The 23,424-nt window shown below is 35.6% G+C and overlaps 1 protein-coding gene across 2 annotated transcripts in view; it reads left to right on the forward strand.

Annotated features, from left to right (window-relative positions):
• Nucleotides 1–23,424, forward strand: part of FBXO15 (F-box protein 15) — a 585,398-nt gene that overhangs the window by 553,301 nt on the left and 8,673 nt on the right. The window lies entirely within an intron of this gene.

Raw genomic sequence — 23,424 nt, forward strand, 5'->3', positions numbered from 1 at the left:
TTTTCAAATATAGTGAGCCAGGCATCATTGGCAGCCCTTGGTGGTTTTCATATAGGTTATATTATATGAGCTTTTTAAAATGTCTGTAAGTGTATCTTTGGTTTTATTGCCCCATCTGATTTAGACATTAAGTTTATACTGTCTTCCTAAAATTAATTGGACAACTTTCTCTGATTTTACATCAAATTATGAAAAAAATAGATATTACCTGTTTCTTGAAAGTTTGATAAGACAACTTGTAAAACAATCTGGACTTGGATTATTTTGAGGAGAGATCTCTTATTACCACTTTTTTATTGTTAGTCTCCTCAAATTTTTATTTATAAAAATCATATTTTATTATGTAAACTAGAATTTGTTAGTATTTATCGGTGCCCAAATTATTTTACAGTAAATTGCCATTATGTTTGGATTCACTTCCCCTAATCCATTGTGTGTTTTGCTTGTTTGTTTTTTGTCTTTTACAAATCAAGTCTTGGCATAGGGTATTCTGTATTGTTACCTATTTCACAAAAACCACTTTTATTTTTGTCAATTGTCTCTATTGTACCAATATTTGTTGTTTTTTTCCCTAAATAATCAGTTATTGCCCTTATATTTATTATTTAACCTGGACTCTTGGAACAGTGTCTGGCCCATGGTAAGCACTTAATGCCCGTTAGTTGCTGTTGTTATTGGCTAATCTCCTTTCCTCCAACCTGACTTTCAAAGTAATCAGTGTTAACAGACTGGTGTACATTGACACACACACACACACAGTCATGTGCAGCACAAGCACAAGTGTACATGCGCACACGAATTGTATTTTATTTTCTATAAAAAATCTGGGATTAAATTGATACTTTGCAGCATCTTGTTTACTTTTATGTTTGCTGAAACGTATTATTAATAATCTCTTGGAAACACATTTCCGTCAAACTGGTTTATTTTAATATCTATTAGTTGTCTGAAATGAATATTCTATCATATTAGTTGTCTGAAATGAACATGTTATCATTCATCCAAACTTTACCTGCTCTTAATCATTCTGTTTATTTTTTTATTTTATTTTATTTTTTAAAATTATTTATTTATTTATTTATTTTTGGCTGTGTTGGGTCTTCGTTTCTCTGCGAGGGCTTTCTCTAGTTGGGGCGAGCGGGGTTCTAGTTCTCTTCATCACGGTGCGCGGGCCTCTCACTATCGCGGCCTCTCTTGTTGCGGAGCACAGGCTCCAGACGCGCAGGCTCAGTAGTTGTGGCACATGGGCTTAGTTGCTCCGCGGCATGTGGGATCTTCCCAGACCACGGCTCGAACCTGTGTCCCCTGCATTGGCAGGCAGATTCTCAACCACTGCGCCACGAGGGAAGCCCTGTTTATTTTTGAGATGGGATGTGTGTGTTTTTGTTTAGTTTGTTTTATTTTTATTTTTTATTTTTTGCCACTACACTCAATGTTGCATGAATATCCTTGTATATGGTCTATAATTTCTGTCGAAATAAACTCCTGTATATAATAATATTTTTGGACCAAAAGATGTGTGCATTTTGAATGTTAGTATACATGGTGAGATTCCGTTATAAAGTGTGGCATTTTATTCTCCTAACAGCAAGTATCAGTCTAGTTTTCCTCCTAGCACAGGGCGGAGCCTAAAACATGCTGGAATTAAACTATCCGGGTCAAATCTCAGCTCCACCATTTACTAGATGGGTGCTTTGGTTAAGTTTTCTAAGCCCTGTGTCTAAATTACTTCATCTGTAATGTGGGGATGATAATAGTACCCCATCCTCAGAATGTTACGAGGATTAATGTCATAGTAATATTGGTAAAGTGTTTAAGTTGTGCCTGGCATCATATGAGAGACCTGTGTTTGTTAAAGAAATTTTAAAACTATAAATGTATAAATTTTGCCATCTAATTGCTTTTTTTTGACATTAATAATTCTCACGTTATTAATGAACTTAACTGCCAATATAAGTAGTCTTCTCTATACCAGAACCATTTAGTTGAGAGAACTGAGAAGCAGAAAGGTCATTAAACATAAAGGATTTGTATTCTGGTTTATGCTCTTAACTGCTGTATTACATTATGTCTCATCTGGACTGAGGGAGTAAGTTTTGTTTTAATATCTTTATTGGAGTATAATTGCTTTACAATGTTGTGTTAGTTTCTGTTGTACAATGAAGTGAATCAGCTATATGTATACATATATCCCCATATCTCCTCCCTCTTGCATCTCCCTCCCACCCTCCCTATCCCACCCCACTAGGTGGTCACAAAGCACCGAGTTGATCTCCCCGTGCTATGCGGCTGCTTCCCACTAGCTATCTATTTTACAGTTGGTAGTGTATATATGTCCATGCCACTCTCTCACTTCATCCAGCTTACCCTTCCCCCTCCCCAGGTCCTGAAGTCCATTCTCTACGTCTGCATCTCTATTCCTGCCCTACCACTAGGTTCATCAGTACCGTTTTTTTAGATTCCATATATATGCGTTAGCATACGGTATTTGTTTTTCTCTTTCTGACTTACTTCACTCTGTGTGACAGACTCTAGGTCCATTCAACTCATTACAAATAACTCAATTTCGTTCCTTTTTATGGCTGAGTAATATTCCATTGTATATGTGTGCCACATCTTCTTTATCCATTCATCTGTCAATGGACACTTAGGATGCTTCCATGTCCTGGCTATTGTAAATAGTGCTGCAATGAACATTGTGGTACATGACTCTTTTTGAATTATGGTTTTCTCAGGGTATATCCCCAGTAGTGGGATTGCTGGGTCATATGGTAGTTCTTAACTGCTTTTTAAATATATATTTCCTTAATACTTAGGATATTGAGCCATTTCCTATATTGATAGAACATCTGTATTTTCTCTTCCTATTCTATTCTTATCTTAGTTCACAGTAAGTGGCTGTTCTGACTCACATTAACATCAGGTCATGGTTCCATTCCTAATCTTTTGAGAATTTTATGCTACCTTTACACTCTGGTTTTATCAATTGTGGTTTATGCTTTTTAAGCATTGTTAATTCTTTGTTCCATATTATGTTTGCATAGTTCAGTATCATGAATGTCTATCTGTGATAATCCAATAAAGACACAACAATTTGACTGTGACAATTTGACTCTGTATTCAAGTAATCTAAGAACGGACTTCATTCTTTCTGATTCATTACAAAGGCAGGATCTTTATCTGCTGTGCTCACTGAGGTTTTCCCAGGTCATAAAAGAACACCTGGCACGTAGTCATCTTAAATGAATGTTTGCTGAATGCATCTTTGGATCGTTCCCTTTTTCCAAAGTAACTTTCAATGTAATATAAAAAAAAAAATTGACAAAGCAAAACAAGTTCTAAACCAAAGCATGCTTCTAGGCTGATTGGCTCAGACTATTTTTTCTGATTATTCATATCATGTGTGCAAACCTACCAGTCTTTGAGGTCTGAGTGCTGGCACTAGACCCAGTCTAGCCTTGGCATAAAAATCCTTCCAACCCCTGTGGGCACCGTAGCCTCAGCTGCTGCTTTTGTTTGTTTCTCCATTTCTGTTTATTTTAATTACCTTGGCTTCTTCTGTATTTTGTTAGTAGAAGAATATAAAAAAGACAATGCAAAGGACATTATGCAATGCAGTGAGGTCCAAGATTACTTGGATTCATGAAGATCATTGAACAAAGAACATCAGTCTAAAAAGCTGGACTTGTGTTCTGACTCAAATAGTTTAAAATTCTTTAAAAATTTTGAACTGCTTATTCTCTTTGTGAAATGTTTATCTTTCAAAGTTGGAAAGCAATAGATATTGCCAGATCAAAGAAATGGAGAAAAATGTGTAGGGAACAATAGGCTTTGCTTTTTTTAGGAAGCCAATGTCTTTAATTTTATCAAAGTAATATATGCATTGGAAAAAAGTATAGAATTTATTATCAAAATACCCAAATGAAATACTGGCCTAGCCCTCTGCTTATTAGCTGGTTAACTTTGGAAAAAAATTATATAATATAAAATCTTAGAAAGTCAGTTTTATCACTTATAAAGTGGTGGTAACAATATTTTCTTCAAAAGATCATTGTATGGATTAAATAAGAAAATGTGAACTTGCTTTTTAAAAACTCACACTCTATATAATGTTAAGTATTGTAGCTTATAAAAAACACATTTGTTTTAATAAAAAATCTTCAATAAAAGATATGTCTTGAGCTAATTATTCCCCTTATTCCAATATAGAAATGGAACTTAATAATGTTTTAATCTTGGTCCAAAATTATTTTGTATAGATATAGAGAATTCTAAGAACTGGGCTATAAAGCACAAAGGGTCAAACGCTCAAAAGTTAATCACACAGTGAAATCCATGACAAAAAGCTGGTGGCAACTATCTAACATATATATATATATATATATATATATATATATATATATATATATATATATACACACACACATATATATACCTCAGTTTTATAATCTGTAAAATAGGAATAATGATAATATCTACTTCATATGGTTATTGAGGGGATTAAAAAATAATACATGTAAAGTACCTAAATTAAGACCAGGTATACAGTAAATACTAAAGACTTGTCGGCTGTTTTTCTCTTAGTTTTTATTTGTTTGTGCAGAGCAGTGGTTAGTTAGCACAAAGTAAATATTCAGTGGTGGTGAATCATGAGTGATGGAGTGTATGAATATGAGCATTAGGGTTTTTTTCCAAAGGGTCTCCGAATTACCTTCATGTATATTTTATTATCGTATGCATTTCTCCGCTAAGCTGCTTGTTGGAAACTAACTGGATTTACAGCGAGGCATTTTACTTTAAATAAACTGTGAAATTATTCAGTTATCACTAATATAGGCATATTCAAATACTCTAAAGTTAATTTTTTGGAATGATAGACTATTTTTGTCTAACAGAGTTCAGTTACTTAAGATGCCTTAGGAAGTCAAAGTACTTGTATTATGATGATAAACAATTTTCTACTTTATATCATTAAGCATTCATTAATAAACTACATGTCTGGCCTGAAGGTTTCCTCTCTGGGGAATCATTTATTTATGGCTTCAATTGACAATAGTGTCTGTAGACCATTGAGTGCTTTAGCATTTGTGTCTCCGCTGGCTGGTTCCAGATTGGGTTTCTTCCTTCAGAACAACTCTAGGGGAATAAATAGAGCCATTCTCCTGATCATGGACGGCTTCACGGGAGGTAGAAAATAAGGTTTTGTTTATCTGGCTTTTGAAACTTCTGTCCCTAAAAATGTAAATAATTGAAAATTCTTGCATTATCTTTTGGGCAGTCTCTGAGTTGTGACCATATATGTGTTTAAATACTTGGCCAGCCTTGTCAATTTCATGCATGATTCTACTATGGCTAGTTCTTATACTGGGTGAATGACACGTGTCTTATTAGGAGGACTTTGTGTTAAAATTGAAAGGTGAGGATGGAAACCATTCTGTAACCAATCATTACATATTCCCTATTGAAATGATTTCCAATGTTCATAACACACTCAATAATCAAACTTAAACACATATAGCCTTATGGACCTCTATCATGATTACTACTCAGATTAATTAAAAATCATCATCCATTCACTTATTTAATAACTAAAGTATGTAATAAGTGCCTCCACATAGTCTCTGGAAATTTAAAGATAATTAGCAATACCACCAATCTTAAGGAAGTCGTGAAAGAGAGAAATAGAATTTAACATTTTATAATGCAAAGTGGTTTAGAGAAGGTTGTTATTAGAGAAAAAGATAATAAACATTCTATTTTTCCATCAATTCAGTATTGCTACATTATTTTATCAGAATCATAGTGATATGCTGGACCTCTTTTTAAGCAGGAATGCTCTTTATTTTTGTTATTATAATTTTAAGTTTTCCTTTCTTGATCTCCGTACTACACTGGCTCTATTCACTACAGTAGAGGTGGAATAGTATAATTTAGCATTAAGACATGACCAATACCATTCCCCTAACCATACGTATGCCCCTGTTTTTCTCAACTTTTAAAATTCTTTGAATAAGACTTGGCCTCTCATGATTTTAAACATGTGGCTCTCTTCTCCAGGAGCACACATTCTTTTCACATTCAGGAAATTTTTACTTCTCCTCTGGTCCTTCAGATACCCTTGTTAACTTCACCTGATACTTTTTTGACACATTTAGGTTAAGTTTGATGTCCCTGCTGTAAAATTTCATATCACCATATACTACTGGGTTATGGTACTTATCACTCTGAATTATAACTTCTGCTTGGCTGTCTGTCTTCCCAACCCCACTGTAAACACCCTGATGAAAAGGGTTTGCAATCTGGCCCACCACTGTGGTCCTCATGCTTACACGGTGCTGGGAATATAGCAGGCCTTATATCAGTAATGAAATCAGATGTTCTGTTAAGCATGTAAATAACACTATAATATTAAGTGTGTACTTACTATGTGCAGCTTAGTGCTGAGTAATGTATATGCCTCGGTCTTATTTAATCTTCTGAAAGTGCCATTATTGCTCCCAGTATGGGGATTATACTACAATCCTTTTACAGGTTTGGCAACTTGTTCAAGGTCACAAAACTCTAAGTGGCACAGCCAGATCCGAAACCCTGCAGTCTGTCTGACAACTAAATCAACACACTTGTATGCAATGGATATGTTAATCTCTGATATTTAGCAGAATCATTAGTACTAGGTTCACATTTGCATATGACCCTTGTGGTTACCTATTGTCAACAATTAATCATGCCTCTTTACCAGTTTCCATAATGTTTTTGGGCTACAGATTTTCTATGTGAATAAATATATGTGGCAATTTCCAAAGTATAGGAAGCTTTAAGAGAATGACACAAGTACAACTACAAATAGACATCGAGGAAAATATTTCTATGTGATTATCACTTTATAGTTATGAAGATAGATATATGACCATCAGCTATGCAGTTTTTTTCTAATAAAGGATGAAACAGCATTGTCTTTTGAACTATTCCATTTTAAGTATATCGCCCACATAACAGTGAAGTGTAAGATTGATAGATACAGAGATGGATGGATTTTATTATAAGTGCTCATGAATCTTAGTATGATTGAGGCAACTGGGGGTGATTAAGACACACTATCACTGAATAATAGAAACAGTTCTAAATTTAGATTTGTTTTTTACTTACATTACTCCCCATGGTGGCTATAGATTTTTAAAAGAGAATTTGAAAATAGCAAAACTTTTTGTTAAGTGTATTAAAAACCATGAAGAGTAGAACTGTTCTTATGTTTTCTTCCGGTGCTTTTAACTGTTATCCCTTTTGTCTTCCAAAGCAAATGTTAATGGCTGCAAACGTTATAGAGATAACAAACGAATGGCACATGAATCTCCACTTTTTTATTATCTTTATATGAATTATATACTTTTATACTGATCTTAATGACTACTGTTGGGACCACATGTCCAAAATCAAGGTGTTGCAGGACCACGCTTCCTCTAACATAGACAGGAGAATCCTTCCTTGCCTCTTCTAGCTTCTAGAGGGGGCCGGCAATCCTTGGCCTTCTTTAGCTTGTGGAGGCATCACTCCTATCTCTGCCTCTGTTGTCACATGGCCATCTTCTCCTGAGTGTCTCTGCATCTTCATTCGGTGCTCTGGTCTTACAAGGACACCAGTCATAATGGATTACTGCCCATTATGGATTACTAGTAGCATATGATCTCATTGTAACTTCATTACATTAGCAAAGATCCTACTTCCAAATAGGGTCACATTCTTAGGTACCCAGGGTTAGGACTTCAACACCATATCCTTTGGGAGCCACAATTCAACCCACAGCAATGCTTAACCAGATATGTACTCAAATTCAATCAGAAGAAGTAAGTACATGCCACTCCGTGTTCTGGGATTCCAATCTGCAATATGACACTTTTCAATGAACGGACGCAAAGCTATTGCAGTGTTCTTCAGATCACAGAGTGAGTAGAAATTAACAATGAGATGAGGACAAAGCAGTTTCTTTCTATTATGGGCTTCATATTATTTAAGGCTCTTTATGCATCTCTAACTTAATTTTTGAGTGAATGACATATTCACGTATTTTCCCATTTCTGTCTGTCTGCTATGTTGTTGTTGAACCAATTAAAAGTAATTTGCAGACATTTTGGTATTGAGCACCTAATAATTTGGCAAGTGTTGCCTAAGAATAAGAACATTCTCTTACATGACCACAAGACCTTGATCCCATGAAGGACACATAATATTAGTTCAATATATTATCTAATATATTGTTCATAAATAAATTCACCCATTTTTTCACAAAATTATATTCATAGCTGCTAATTTTCAAGCCAAATCCAAAATGTTCATGGATTGCGTTTGATCATCATGTCTCTTCATTTTCTTTTAATCCGGAAGAGTCTCCACATCTTGTTTTGGTCTTTCATGACACTGACATTTTTGAATAGTCTAAGGCAGTTTTCTGGTAGCATGATTTTTCTAATTGTTTCCACGTGGTTATTAGATTTAGTTAACTCTTTTCTTTTTGCAAATATGTTTCACAGATAATAATTTTTATTCCCATTACAAAGTAAATAATATCACTTGTCCTGCTAATTAATGCTTATGCTAAGCTTGGTCATCTGGTTACTTTAATGATAAAGCTAAAATTTTCCCTTCATAATTATAAGTAATAATGTGATTGAGTCTTTGAGATGATATGAATATGTTGTATGTATGTCTTTGGCACTCAGGGAGATGCTTAGTGGACTAAACTATTAATTTTGGTGTTGGTGTTATGATCTTTTATTTTAATAATTCTTTCTATGTTCTTGAATGCATTTTTCTAGAAATAAGACTTTTTCATTTTCTCCTTTCTATATTTTATTTTCTTGGTCCCTTGGTCTCTTGCTTTCTTTATCATATTATTGTAGACTCACGGAATCTTATATTTTCTCTATTTTTTTAAAATCCAGGGATGAACAAACTACAATGCAGTCCACCAACTGCTTTTATACAAACTGTGAGCTAAAAATGTTGTCAGCAATTTTTAATAGCTATAAATATACAGAAAAACACTTCATGGCACATGGAAATATAAATTTCATATGAAATTCAAAGAGGACAGGAGAAGAAGTTGTGTGATGAACCCAGTTAGGGCTGGACTAGAGGAGGAGAGAAAAACCCTTGCCAGAGACCCAGCTCCTGCAGCAGAGGTGTGAGTGAAGCTAGCAGGGGCCCGAAGAGATACCCCTTGTTCTCTTTCTTCTCTCGTGCTCAGATGCTCTACCTTTGCATCCCACTGGCCAAATTCAGCTAGAAGACAGCTATCAAAGGGGTCCTCAGGTCAGTCTCTGCGACCCAAAGTGAGAGTGTACAGAAGGAATGGGCTGGGGGCTAGTACAGATGAAGAATAGCCAGCATATTGAAAGACAGTGATTTCTACAGGAAAAAAAAAACAGTAGCATAAACGGTGGTCTAATTCAGGTGCAATTTTTATAATGAAATCAATAGTACTTGACTGTATACTTTAAAATCCCAACTTCTAAAGTGAAATAAAAAAGAGCACAAATGCAGTGAAAAGTATTTCATTTATTTATTTATTTCAACAAATATTTGCAAGCTGGAGAAAGTCAAGCTTAAGAGAGTCAAAGTGTTACCAAACATTTCAAGGTATTTGTGATGTGTACTTTGAAAGTTTGAAAAATTGAAAAATTTCTACCCCAAATAGTTAAATATTCTTTTTTGAGTATTTGTAATATGTCACAAGTGATTTATATACTTTATCCAAAGCACTGAGATATTGTTAGTATTATTCTCATTTTGTGGAAAACGAAGCTAAGAAAAATGGTTAATTCAGATTTCATAGCTAATATCAGAGCCTGATTGAAAGCCAGGTCCGCCTACTTCCATCGAGCAGTTCTGCATAAGTCCCTTTTCCCTTTACATGTACATTATTCCAAGTGATTTGGGCTCATACAATGATAAATGCATGGATGGTTGGGAAATACAATATAACAAAATAAATTCATGTTCACTAAATTTGAGCTTCAACCACCGTATTTAACATTTATTTAACATCTATCCTTTTGTTACTTGAAGAGATTGTTAAAAATCATGTTGCACTGTAGGACATATTTCTCCCAGGGATTTCATAAGTGAACTTGGCTGGCTAATTTTTCACTCTTCAAAAATATGAAAGGATGCGTTGAAAGAAATAAATAATAGAAGAGAATGCATGTCAGAGAGTCATTCCACTTGGGTTCCGCTACCACATGTAGTACTTTAATTGTTGTCTGCAAGCAACATTTTCAGTAATTATAAAACTTGAATATGCAATTACTAGGTGTCACAGGCTTTGTGGCTGTTCTCAAGGCCCTTTTCAAATGTAAATAGAGCACAAATACGTCTACACACACAAAGAGTCTTGTCCCCTGCCATTTGACATGACTAACATAATATGCCCTGCCATGTATTTAGGAATAAAAGCTCTGCTTCTTCTTACAACATGTTGTCAGGAGAATGTCTCAGTAACAGTTGTGTAACATGATTCCTCTAAAATCTCTTGTGTTCGGTTTCTACTCCTGTGCTCTCTTGAAATGCCAACCAATACTGCAAACAGCGTTTACAGTCCCAGACACCACCTGCTGTCTCAGTGCACTGATGGCTTGTCTGACGAAAGGGTCAATTTTATCGTATGTTTGGACTAAAAAATGGAAATCTTCAGGAGTCATTGTCAACGCAAGTTTCCAGTTCTGCATAAATAACTAAGATATCCTGGGGAACGAGGTTGGATGTTGTGATCATTGGGTATATTTTTCTATAATTTAGTTCAAAATAACATTAGCTTTGAGCTTTCTTTTTGGATGTTCTTCACAGCTAGATTCTGTAACCAGTGAAGAAGGCAAGAAGAAATTTGTATTCCTCAGAATGTCTTTAATCCGCCTGCCAAAAGCAGGTACCAGTTCTTCTGAAACAGATTATTTCTGCTTGTTGATATGGAATCATTAATCTTGTTTCATCGAAATGTGACCTGGAATTGTTGCTCCCCACAGCCCCCAAGAAACCTCGGTGGTGGCTTTTCCTCAAAGTGTGCTAAAATATCTCCCTCTCCCCACTGAGAGGTAGAGTCTACTCCTCCAGGCCTGGATTCTAAGCTGGCTTGTTGACCAATAGAATATGGCAGAAATTGTACTGGGCTAGTCCTGGGCTTCGTCTTTGAGATGACTGGCAACTTCTGCTTTGTTTTCATGGAAAGCCCACTAAAGATAGATGCCATGTAAGCAGCCCAACTAATACAGTCATGGTGTGAGGACGTCCAAACCAGCCACGTAGAAAGGACGTGGGGAGAGAGAGAGAGAGAGAGGCTGTAAGAGGATACTAAGCCCACAGGTGTTCCAGCCATCTCTTCCAAGATGCCAAACATGTGAATGAGAAACTGTCTAGTGAAAATTACATGTATGTAATTCATCATAAATATCTATGGTGAATTTTATGTATCAACTTGGCTAGCCCGTGGTACCCAGGTATTCGATCAAATGTTATTCTCGATGTTTCTTTGAATATATATTTTAGATGAGGATAACATTGAAACCAGTAGATTTTGAGTGATGTAGATTGTTCTCTGTAATGTGGGTGGGCCTCATTCAATCAGCTGAAGACCTTACTTGATTAAAAATAAAAACCACAAGAAAGCCCCATCAAAAAACCACAACAAAAACCTGACTTTCCTGGAGGAAGAGGGAATTCTTCCAGCAGATGGCCTTCAGACCCTGACTGCAACCCTTCTCTCAATCTCTAACCTGTTGGCCTATCCTGCAGAATTGGGAATTGCCAGCCTCTACAATTATGTGAGCCAGCTCCTTTAAATCAATCAATTAATCTTGATACAGATAGGTAGATAGATAGATAGATAGAAGAGACACATGCCATTCGTTCTGTATCTCTGGGTAACCCTGATAATATAGATTTATATAACCATTTAAAGTCTCTGGAAATTATCCAAAAGGCATACACCAAATGAAGAAACATTTATTCAAGAACATCTACTAAAAATCTGTGATAACAATACGATCACCTCCTCTTCTCTCTCCCCATCCCCAGCTCATCAACAAGAAGCCAGTCACATGCAGCCCAATTCACAGGGCTCCCTCTCACCACCTGCCCTCGTTCTAGGGCCACAATGTTCTCCCAAGAGCAACGTACTAGCCAAAAAGCAGAAACAGTCCAAATGTCCTTCAACAATGAATAAGCAAAACGTGGCAGGCATATCCACAAAATCGAATATTATTTGGTAATAAAACTAAATAGCATATTGGTATATGATACGGCATGGATGAACCTTGAAAACATTATGCTAAGTGAAAGAGGCTAGTCACAAAAGACCACATATTGGTTGATTTCACTTCCACGAAATATCCAAAATAAGCAAATCTATAGAAATAGAACATATTTTAGTGCCTCTAGGCCTAAGGCTGGGGGGAGGAGTGGGATCCTCAGTGGGTACAGTTTCTTTATGAGATAATGAATTCTTCAAAAATTGTTTGTGTCGATAGTTATACATCTTCGTGAATATACTAACAACCAAAGAATTGTGCGCTTTACTAATGTCAAATTATATTCTAGTAAAGCTGTCAAAAATTTGAGGACATGGCATAGTGTTTTACAAAATTCTTTTAGCAGCCAGGAAGAAAAATCTGGATGAGTACTGCTGTGAATCGTTTCCTCTTGAGTCCTGGTCTAGCTTAGGGTGCCCAATGGTGGGGACACCTTTATTTTCAGCACTTTTCTCATCTGCTGTAGTCCTTCATGCTTACTTGTTATCTTAAACCTTACATTCTAGAGCTATCTCTGATGACCAGGACCCATCTCACCTAGGACATGGTCAAGGATTCCATTATGGTTTATAGTGGAAGGCCAAGTCTACCGATTCTACATGCCTTGTGATTTCCAAAGGGAGGTAAAGCCAAAGCCCAGAGCTTTTGACCTGCTCAGACAAAGCTCCCTGTTCTCTGGCTATGATATAACTGTGCAGTCTGTGGTGTGTGCTGCTCTGCACTGCTCAGCACTAACTAACCTTCAGGCCTCTGTCCAGATTTCAGGAAATGCATGCAGAAGCCAAATTTTCTCATACCCACTATCTCTTTTCTTTCCACTTTTTAAATATTAGACATCAATAATGAGGAATGAAAGGGCAAATTCCATCTGTTCTTATTTTAAAAAAACCAACAACAGCTGACAGATGACTTTTTTTAACCAAGACAGGTAATAATCTTGACAATCAAGAGACATTAAACTAAATCCCTACTTCCAACTAGCCATTGAAATATATATTTAATGTAAAAAATTATTTATATGAAAGCATTGTAAAATGTCTTTTTTTACATAGAGTCAGCTGATTCCAAATTGTTTCCAAATTTCTTGAAAAGTTTAAAAAATTTCTATAAGTTTTCATAAATTAATGCTTGCATGAAGAAATAAAATTTAATACACTTGAATATTAATTTCCTACTTCTAGTTATTCTATTTCTTAGTACTTTTATAATTATATCAGTTGCTATGCTATTAAAACAAAGGTATTAGTTAAATATTAAAATAAAAATGAATAAAACCAGTCTCACATTACATTATTCCTGAGGTGGTGCAACTCTCCTTGTAGCATTTATAAAAGTAAACGTTATAGGCATACCCATAAGGATTTGTGTAAATCACTCATGAAAAACTGTTATTTCTAAACTGTAATCAATTGTTTCTGATTCACAGATAAATTATCAGGTTAAGATTACAGTAATGTCTTAGGATGCCCACTCATTTGGTAGCTTGTTTTCATTATACGTGTGTTGGACATTGTTTACATGAACACATCTGACTGTTAGGCGTTGTGAGCACGTGTGAAGTTTGGTCTTGTGAGTCTCGCCTAGATGTTCCCCGGCAACTCCCCTTAACCTTCCCAGCAGCAGAGAAAACACGAATTTTCTTTCACAACTTACTAGTGCCAGAGAAATTATGTCCACTTTTTACCTTGAGTTTTTAAAAGACCCATACAAAGATTCCTTCCTCTCTTTCTTCCATCTTTCTTCTGTTTCCTTTTTTTCCTTTCTTCATTGTTATTGAGGAAATTAAATTGATATTCAGTAGTTAGGTCACTTGTACACTGATTCCACACTCTGAAATTTTCATTTGATTCAAAGAAGTATCTCTAATACACACATATTCACAGACATAGGGTGTGGATAATTCAAAGAAAAAAAAATGACATAACTAAGAAGTTCAGAAATATTTCCTTGATTCTGTACAAAATAATATATTTTGTTTTAAAATAGGAACCCTATTTAGTATGTTAATTTTTAGGAAAAAAGAAATCTGGCTATTTTTTTCGTTTGAAAACAAAATATACCCCTGATTTTAATTACTAACATCCCATCACTGTAACAGAAAACGAGCTAATCCACGAACCCAGGGACTTGTTGGTACCTCCGTGCCCCAGCAATATAGTTTCTCTCCCCAGTGCTGGTTGGAGCATGTATAATAAAGTCATGATTTTCTGAGCACAATTTAACCAGTAAATTGCTTACTAATGGTAGACAGCAGCAGAAACTAACTTTCTTTATTAATCACAAGCTTTTCTTTTCTGCCCCTGTGCTATGGCAGCCTTGGAGTAACCACACAGCTCAGTGTACATGCAGAGTCCAAAACCAAGGTGATTTTACCTTAGATGACTAAGTTTTTTCAGTAGACCCACGGGTATGTGGACAAACCTTAAGCTATGGAGCTATTCAAGTAAGAAGCTTACTGTTTTATGCAAAAATCACTATAATTTAGAGGAAAATTATACCACATGTTGATAAAAACCTGGAAGGTATATGTAGTCATTCTAAACCCCATAAAACATGCTACTGCAAGGTGAGTGGGAGCAATCACATTTCTCCTCTGCTCTTAACTTCCGTGTTCAGATTTTCCCTCTGCAAAGAACAGGAGAAAGATTTAACTAAAATTTCTCAAAACTGATATTGCCTCATGGAGACTGGTACCTTTTCAGAGGGAGCAATGGAAATTTTCTTCACTAAAACCCAGCCCTGTAGATTCAGCCACGTTCCCTGGGACACAAAGAAAGCCACGTCTAATAAAACTACCCCCAAATCCCTCCTCTGTCTCTGCCCATGTTCATGTTGAAACTATACTCATTTGTCAAGACCAGATTAGGTCAGAAAAATGCAAATTTGAATTGTGAGGTTGAAAGTATGTCAGTGTCGCTTTAGTTTCCTCCATTTAGGTGTTGTATCATTTTAATTTTATTTTTTAATTGAATGTATTCTTTCAGCCATCCTACTAAGGCAGTTCTCAAGCCTTTCAGCAAATTAGAATCAGTTCGGGGGCTTTAAAAAAAATACCGGTTGCTGAGCCTGACATCTAAAGGCTGATTTAATTGAGTAGAGGTAAGTTCAAACCTCCCGAGCAGATTCTAATGCCCATTCAAGGCCGAGAACCACTACATAGTCTTGTCTGTGCACATTATTTTCTACAATTTGAACCGGAGCCATTGATTCATACTGGAAACCCTTCATTTGGAGAGTTGCCTGCTACCTTCTTGGGCATTTCCACCCCTTCCTTCTGCTTTCCTGCTTTCTTTCCTCATTTCTCCCTTGCTTTCTTCCTTCCTTTTTTCCCTCTTTCTTCTCTGTTCTTTTCTCTTCTTTCTCTCTTCATTGTTATTGAGAATATTAAGTGATACTCAGCAGGAAGGTCACTGTACACCAACTCCACACTCTGAAATTTTCAGTTCATTCAAGAACTATCTATAATAGACCTTATCATTCACAGAGACAGGATGTGAATAATGCAAGCCAAGAAAAAAAAAAACCATAAGTAAGAGGTTTAGAAAATATTTCCTTGAAATGTTTAGGCTTTATTTCTAACTTTTTTAGAAATAGTGGACACAGCTTTCACTTCCTCTCTTGTCACACAACTGTATGGCTTTTACATTAAACATAGATTTGCCATCCCTATTCTCTAGCGTCTCTGGAATATATATATATATATCCTGTAATATATAAATATATTATCATTATTATATATATATATAACTCCTGTAATAGGACATAGGAAAAATATTTTATAAACCTCAGATTCAATTGGTGTCATTTGAGTGAGTGTCTGCATTCTTCTTTCTCTTCTTTTTATTATTTTTCAAAAGTTCATCTTAAATCTCAGTGTCCTAATATAGTTGGAGAAATATTTTAAAAGCATAAGTATATGTTCATCAAGTCTAAGTAAAAAAATCAAAAGTTTTGACATACGAGGTCATAAATTTTGCTCTCATACATCCCTTGATAACAAAGAATAAGGAAGACGTCACAGCAGATCTAAAAAAATTGGGTCAAAGAAAGGAAGATGAGATAAAAGAATTAAGAGATTGGAAGGAGAACTAATATTCCCAGTTTACAAAGTGTTCACCAAGGTATAGCATCTATACTTGATGAATGGAAAATTATACTGTAGGTCTATCATTTAGTTTAAATGCATAATCAGTAGAGGAAATAAACATGGTGATAACAGAAATGATAAGACAAGGAGAAGGGACGTGGTTCAGTGACAGTGCGGGTCTAGCCTTCACAGCAAAATGCCCATGTGTGCTGGTGATGGAAGGAATAGTGAAAAAAATACAAGTTAGAGACTTGGACATATTTATGACACATGTTCAAAACAAAAATCGTCCTGAAAGATAAAGTGATTCTCTCTAGAAGCAGGACAAGTGCAAAACATTGTGGCCGGAGAACATTTCCTTTTATTAAAAGCAATATTTTATTTTTTACTTTTTAATCTGTATATGTAATATTTTTTTAAAACCTACTGGTTACACAATTTAAGTGTTTGGAATAATTTCATTACTTTATCTTTCTCCTATTGGTATAGCTCTTAATGTTTCAGTTTACATCTTGGAACCAAGCTCTACTACTCTTTGATTGCTTGTTTTCATTTTGTGTTTGGTTCCATGCAGCAGAATTCTGAATATTAGGAGGGAAGTCACATAGTTATTGGTTTATGTGGAATATGGAGTTATAAAAGATAAAGCTTCCTACAGAATCTGTTTTTCTAAAGAAACAGCTTCTCTTCCTGAATTTCTTTATTAACTTTTTGGTTGTGAAATATTTCATAAATGCAGAATATTTAAAATATGTATTGGTGTTTATTTAAAAATGCTTTAAAAACAAATGTGTAACCAACAACCAGATTAATCAATAACACATGGCCAATGATTTGACTTTACTGGTATTTCTTTGATTAGTAATGAAGTTGAACATGGAGTCCTCTAATTATCAGCCATTTGTACATCCTCTTTTGGGAAATACCTGATGAAAGCTTTGGTTCTGGGTTCTATTTGACATCCAAAGTTGCCTTCAACTCATGAGCTAAACATTCCCACATTATTTCTTTGAAAGTTAAGCTTATGATTAAAACACAAATATGTGACCTTCAAAGAGTTACTCATCATGAGTGTTTTAGCTCAAGTAGGATTTTCATAATGGTTTTCATTCTAAGAATGAGCTAGGACACATATCAGCTGAGGTAGAAGCATACATTTTGTGTATATCATAATTTTGCCCAAGATTCAACTTTGCCCCATGATTCAAACTAAGAATTGCATTCGTTGCAAGTGAAAATAGCTGACCTTCTCAGTATCTGTGTTTTCTGAAACATCGTATAGCTAATAGTTTTAAAACTTTGTGCTTTCAAGACGTTCATTCATTCAGCCCACACCCCCATGTGTCAGGCACTAAGGTGGACACGAGATGGGGGAGAAAACAAACATGAACTTCCTCTAGACAAGGCTTTAAAACACTAGATAAGTCAGAGACAAAAAACAAGTTTAAAAGAATAAAGAGTGTAAAAATTTTCTTTATAAGACCTGAAAAATAATCTGAATATATCTAAATGCAGCGATTCTTGTTATCCACTGTACTTCTATTCTACAGAGTCACCTTAAACACTGAATTAGCAAATATTGAACCATCGCTCCTCAGCAATACAGAATTAAGTTTCTGTCAGCCTCTGGTCACAACATTTTTTTGACAATCAATCAATACAATACATAACCTGCTTTATGTGTACTGCTGTTTAAAGACACCTTATTTAGTATTTATTGTTGATTCACGAACACTGAACTCACGGACAGCAGGACGGTAACTCATGCCTGCGGGGAGCTTATCTAACCCAACTGTTTTCTCCCTGAGGTTCATCACAGTTTTCTTGTGCTTAGCAACCCAACACAGCACTTCATCAGGACACTCCTGGGCCATTTAAAATAGCGAAATCACCAACATAAACCACAAAACGGGAAAAATACTGGCACAAAACATACCGAGAAAAGGACATGTACAGTATGAGCTAAAACGCCACGTGGGAAAGGGCACGTGCGGCTACTCAATTTTTTTGCCCCTCTGTACGTGTCTGCAAATGATCTGGAAAGTGACACACACATTATTTGAGGTTAAAGTACATTTTGGCGAGCAGGCAGATTCGCAAATACTGAATCACAATCCAGGAATAATGACAATAACTGTATTTTCATAGGTTTGAAAGCACAAATGTGTCTTTAAATAAAACCTTAACTGAATACAAGCTACTTCTTAACTACTGGCTTTCATAGGTGTGCCAAAAATCTAGAAATAGCAAAATTAAAGCCACCAGATCAGTAAAATCATATTTAGTCAGAGTTTATTGGGCATAAAAGAGCAGTTTGTGAACTGGGAGCTCTCAAACCCAAACTGCTATGAAGTTCAGAGGCATGACGTCACAAGATGGTTTTTTTTTTAAACAAATTATGAGATGGGTTCTTTTTTTTTTTAATTTAATTTAATTAATTTATTTATTTTTGGCTGTGTTGGGTCTTCGTTTCTGTGCGAGGGCTTTCTCTAGTTGCGGTGAGCGGGGGCCGCTCTTCATCGCGGTGCGCGGGCCTCTCACCATCGCGGCCTCTCTTGTTGCGGAGCACAGGCTCCAGACGCGCAGGCTCAGTAGTTGTGGCTCACGGGCCCAGTTGCTCTGCAGCATGTGGGATCTTCCCAGACCAGGGCTCGAACCCGTGTCCCCTGCATTGGCAGGCAGGCTCTCAACCACTGCGCCACCAGGGAAGCCCCACAAGATGGTTTTTAAAGTGAAAGTGAGGAGGCTATTTAATATCTACCATGATTGGTTATTCCAATGGGGATTTCCAGACGGCAGGAGATTGGTTAAAGTGGTTATCTTATAGCATTTTATGAAAATGACTTGCATTTCTTTTATGATGATCAGAGGCATTTATAAGAAATAACCTAAGTTAAGTTTTGCTTATGTTCATGAATCAAGCTACAATGAGTTTTGCTTACATAGCTTAAATGGTTTTCTCTGCTCAGGAAATTCTCAGGTGTGGTCTCCATTTTGTATTTTACTTTAACAGGTGAGACAATGTGAAAAAATTATATAGCAGATGTGACAAATACTAATGCAAGAATGTTATAATGGATAGTGTTCTCTTATTGTTGTTTTATGGGGTGGAATTATCATTCTTAGCCTTGAATTTCAGAGTATGTTAGTTCTATGTCCAGACTCAGAGGCATTTTATGTGTGTGTTTCCTTTGGCTTTCAAAATATTCTTTAGTCAAAGAACAAATCTACTTTAACTTTTCATCTTTTGTTATCTTAATTTATTGAAATTAATTTCTGAATTGCAGTCACAGAATTCTCACTAAAAAAAGACTTTACTGAATAAAATTTACTGTATAAATCCACAGCTTTAGTATGTGTTCCTAACTTCTTCCTGACACAGTGATCATAGCACAGAACTGACTTACAATAGATTGAAAATTTGGGATGTAGATGAGTATTTTGATCACCAGCCAGTCCAAAATTGAGTCTACCCTTTTCCATCATAACTTGAGAGCAAAGAGGAGTCAAAATGAAATAGAATAAGGAAACTTGGTAATTTCCAGAAACAGTCCCTTGTCCCTTTGTGAAGTGGTATTATTATTCAATTTGAAGTTTTATAAGCTTTCAAAAACTTTTGATCAGATGACTAAAAAATAAAAACAAACCACTTAATTATGGGTGTCATCTTTTTCTTTTCACCAGTATAGGAAGTGAGCTGAGATCAAGCAGAAAAATTATTTCAAAATATGCATATGTATTTTATTCTTGTTTCCATTTGGAAATTGAGTGTAGATCAAGGAGCAAGAAAGCTGTCCCCTCATCTTATAGACATGTTTGCTAGAGTATTTCTTCATTTTCACTATTAATTTACTGATTCACAAGGAAATACTAAGTCCCACCTATTTGGAAATATGTGTGTGCTTAAAACAGATATCACCGACATTATAAATTTTGCATTCTGTTCTGTGGAAGAAAATTTATTGATTTGCTGATTAGCACAGAATATGTGTTTGTTTTTAATTGCTTAGTTATTTTCCTGATCTTTCAAGTCATCAATACCTAAACAAAGACTACAGTGCTCACTGTGTGATGTTGCCAATTTTTCCAAGTAACCTTGGTTACAGGTACAACTTAACAGATTTGTTATTTTCTATGATTATTTCTTAATTAACTGTGACTACCGATTATATGCAAACAGATCACTATTTAACATTACATGTTATTTCAGAGATGGTGTCCAATAATTCAAAAAATACTATTTTCTTATTGTCAAGCTATCAGGGAACATGATATACATTGAGGAATTTAAAACCTTGTAAGCCCTTGCGGTAAGACCAGCTGGCAGCCATTCTGCCACAGAAATGAAAACTGAGATATTGTAACTTTACTATTAAATGGTAGGATTGGCCCCAGGGAGCAAAGAGCTTTTGTTTGTACAGGAAAATTGCTTGGTAGTGACAGAGATTCATTTCAAACCTTTCATGAAGTTTTGGATGATTTCCCAAGAGATGTCTCTAGGGGTCGGAGAAGAATGGGGAACACAAATCTGGCCCTTCTATTCTTGCTGGAAGGGAAGAAAATTAATACAGGGGAATTTGAGCTGTATCCATTTCACTCAGAGAACAAGCACTTGCATTAGGAACTGTTTTTTTGTGAGACCCTTTCACCTCCACCCACTTCTATTGCCTAGTTTCACTGGTGTCACTCTGACAAAGAAAACTGATGGAGTCAATCATAATATGAATATGGTTGTTTGTGTTCTTCTTCTCATAATACCAATGTGTGTTTGGTTAGTCAAGGCGGTCAGCACTGTTCCCAGTACCTACCTCAATGCTGGGCACAAGGTAATAGTCAAATGGTATTTGGTAAAATTTTAATAACCTTTAATGTATTCTAATAAACACGGATGGTAATTTAATAATTGTTTAAAGGAGAAAAGTGTAATATATAAAAACGATTAGCAAGGAGACTCATGTTTAATGGTAAAAGGATAAAATAATACAGCTTCTATGGGAAGGAATTTGAAGACATCCAGCACAATTAAAAGGCAAATTCTTTCACGCAGGCATCACATTTCTCAGAATTTATTTTTAGGATATTTATTGCAGCAGTCTTTAAAATATTAAAGGATTAGGAATTGTATAAATATCTAAATACCTCATAAAAAGTAGTTAAATGAATTATGATGCTTTAATATAATAAAATGCCATGCAGCTCTTAAAATTTATGTCAGATCCATGCATAACCTCTCATAGAATTTCTAAAATATACTGATAACTGAGCAAGTGAGACACAGGAAATTACATAGAGTTTGCTGTAATTTGTGAAAAATAACAGAGGGGTGTGTGTGTGTGTACGTGTGTGTGTTTATACACATTCATACAAATACATTTAGATTTGTGTACACAGTCAGTACTCAAGATACCCAAGAAAAGTTGTCCCTGGAAAGATAAATGAGTGGCCAAGTGTACATGGAAGGAGGTGAGAAGGAGATTTTCTATTTAATTTTGTGCCAATATAATGTATTGTGTTATCAAAATAATTAAAACTCATTTTAATATTATTGCAAAAGCAAAAATACAAATTAAGACAATGAAGTAAAGATATTTCATGTATTTTTGTTGTTAAATGTATGGAAATCACTTCAGTATTTGTTCAATTTGAAACTTTTCAGAAACTTTCAGGATTTTGCACCATTAATTGGGAAAACTCAAATTCAGGAAGTTCATTGTTGAAGATAATGGAGGTAACACAGTGGGTGAGATGTCTCTATAAGTATATTTCTACATAATGAGCAATTAAGTGAACGTTTTGAATTAAGTAATGTTTGTTCTCATTTTAACAGCTCATGATTCACAACCATTTTAAAGGATCTGTTTGTCTAAGTAAGTCTGTTTAAAAGTTTCCCTTAAATTACTATATACGACCAGTAATTTGTGATTTTTTAAAAAATTGACTCTCCTGGGTCATATTGTCAGGTGCCGCATGGTCACCTCAGTAGGGATATTTCAAGTAAAATCACTTGAGTTTTGAAAAACCCTACTCTTTATCTGGAACAATAAAAAGCATGTTTATTCAGAGTAGAATATAATTTAGATCGTTCATGAAATTATTGCAACATGAAAAAGGAGAAAGGGAGAAGAAAACAATTCTTTATAAAACTAATTTCAGCTATTAAAAATAGAAGTAATGATAGATTAGAAAAATCATCTTGGAACCGCCCATATAATAACTGATTCTGGTGGAGATTGTCAGCAGATACTAGAAGACAGGAAGAGAGATGTTTGAAGAAGTTATTCAAGTCGGGCCCCCAAACCCCCACCGCTTACTCATTAATAACAAAGGGAAAGGGGGCTTCCCTGGTGGCGCAGTGGTTGAGAATCTGCCTGCCAATGCAGGGAACACGGGTTCGAGCCCTGGTCTGGGAAGATCCCACATGCCGCGGAGCAACTGGGCCCGTGAGCCACAACTACTGAGCCTGCGCGTCTGGAGCCTGTGCTCCGCAGCAAGAGAGGCCACGATAGTGAGAGGCCCGCGCACCGCGATGAAGAGTGGCCCCCGCTTGCCACAACTAGAGAAAGCCCTCGCACAGAAACGAAGACCCAACACAGCCAGAAATAAATTAATTAATTAATTAATTAAAAAAAAAACAACAACAACAAAGGGAAACATTTACCTGTACTTGGAAAGAGCTGGTGGTCACCACAGTCACCAAGTGAGCAAACTTGGCATGGCCAACATTTTCAAGATGATATTCTTCCTAATATAACACTTAAAAAGAGCAAACAATAACCTAGTATTGCTGAGGAAGCATTGTTTCTCTGAAACTCAATCCTGAGGTACATAGACAAACCCAGAATATGGGAATAAAATCAACAATTTAGCATGACCCTGACTTTCAAAAAAAAGATGTCACAAGCATCAAACATTGGGTGACTTTTGTAGATTAAAACTCACTAAATGACCAAACATCAAAACCAAATATAGCATGCAAACCTTAATTATATCTTGGATCAAATCAAGAGAGTTATACAAATATATTGGGCCATAGAGGAAACT

Source organism: Balaenoptera borealis (genome assembly GCF_965194805.1).
Source record: "Balaenoptera borealis genome assembly, chromosome: 14".
NCBI lineage: Eukaryota > Metazoa > Chordata > Mammalia > Artiodactyla > Balaenopteridae > Balaenoptera > Balaenoptera borealis.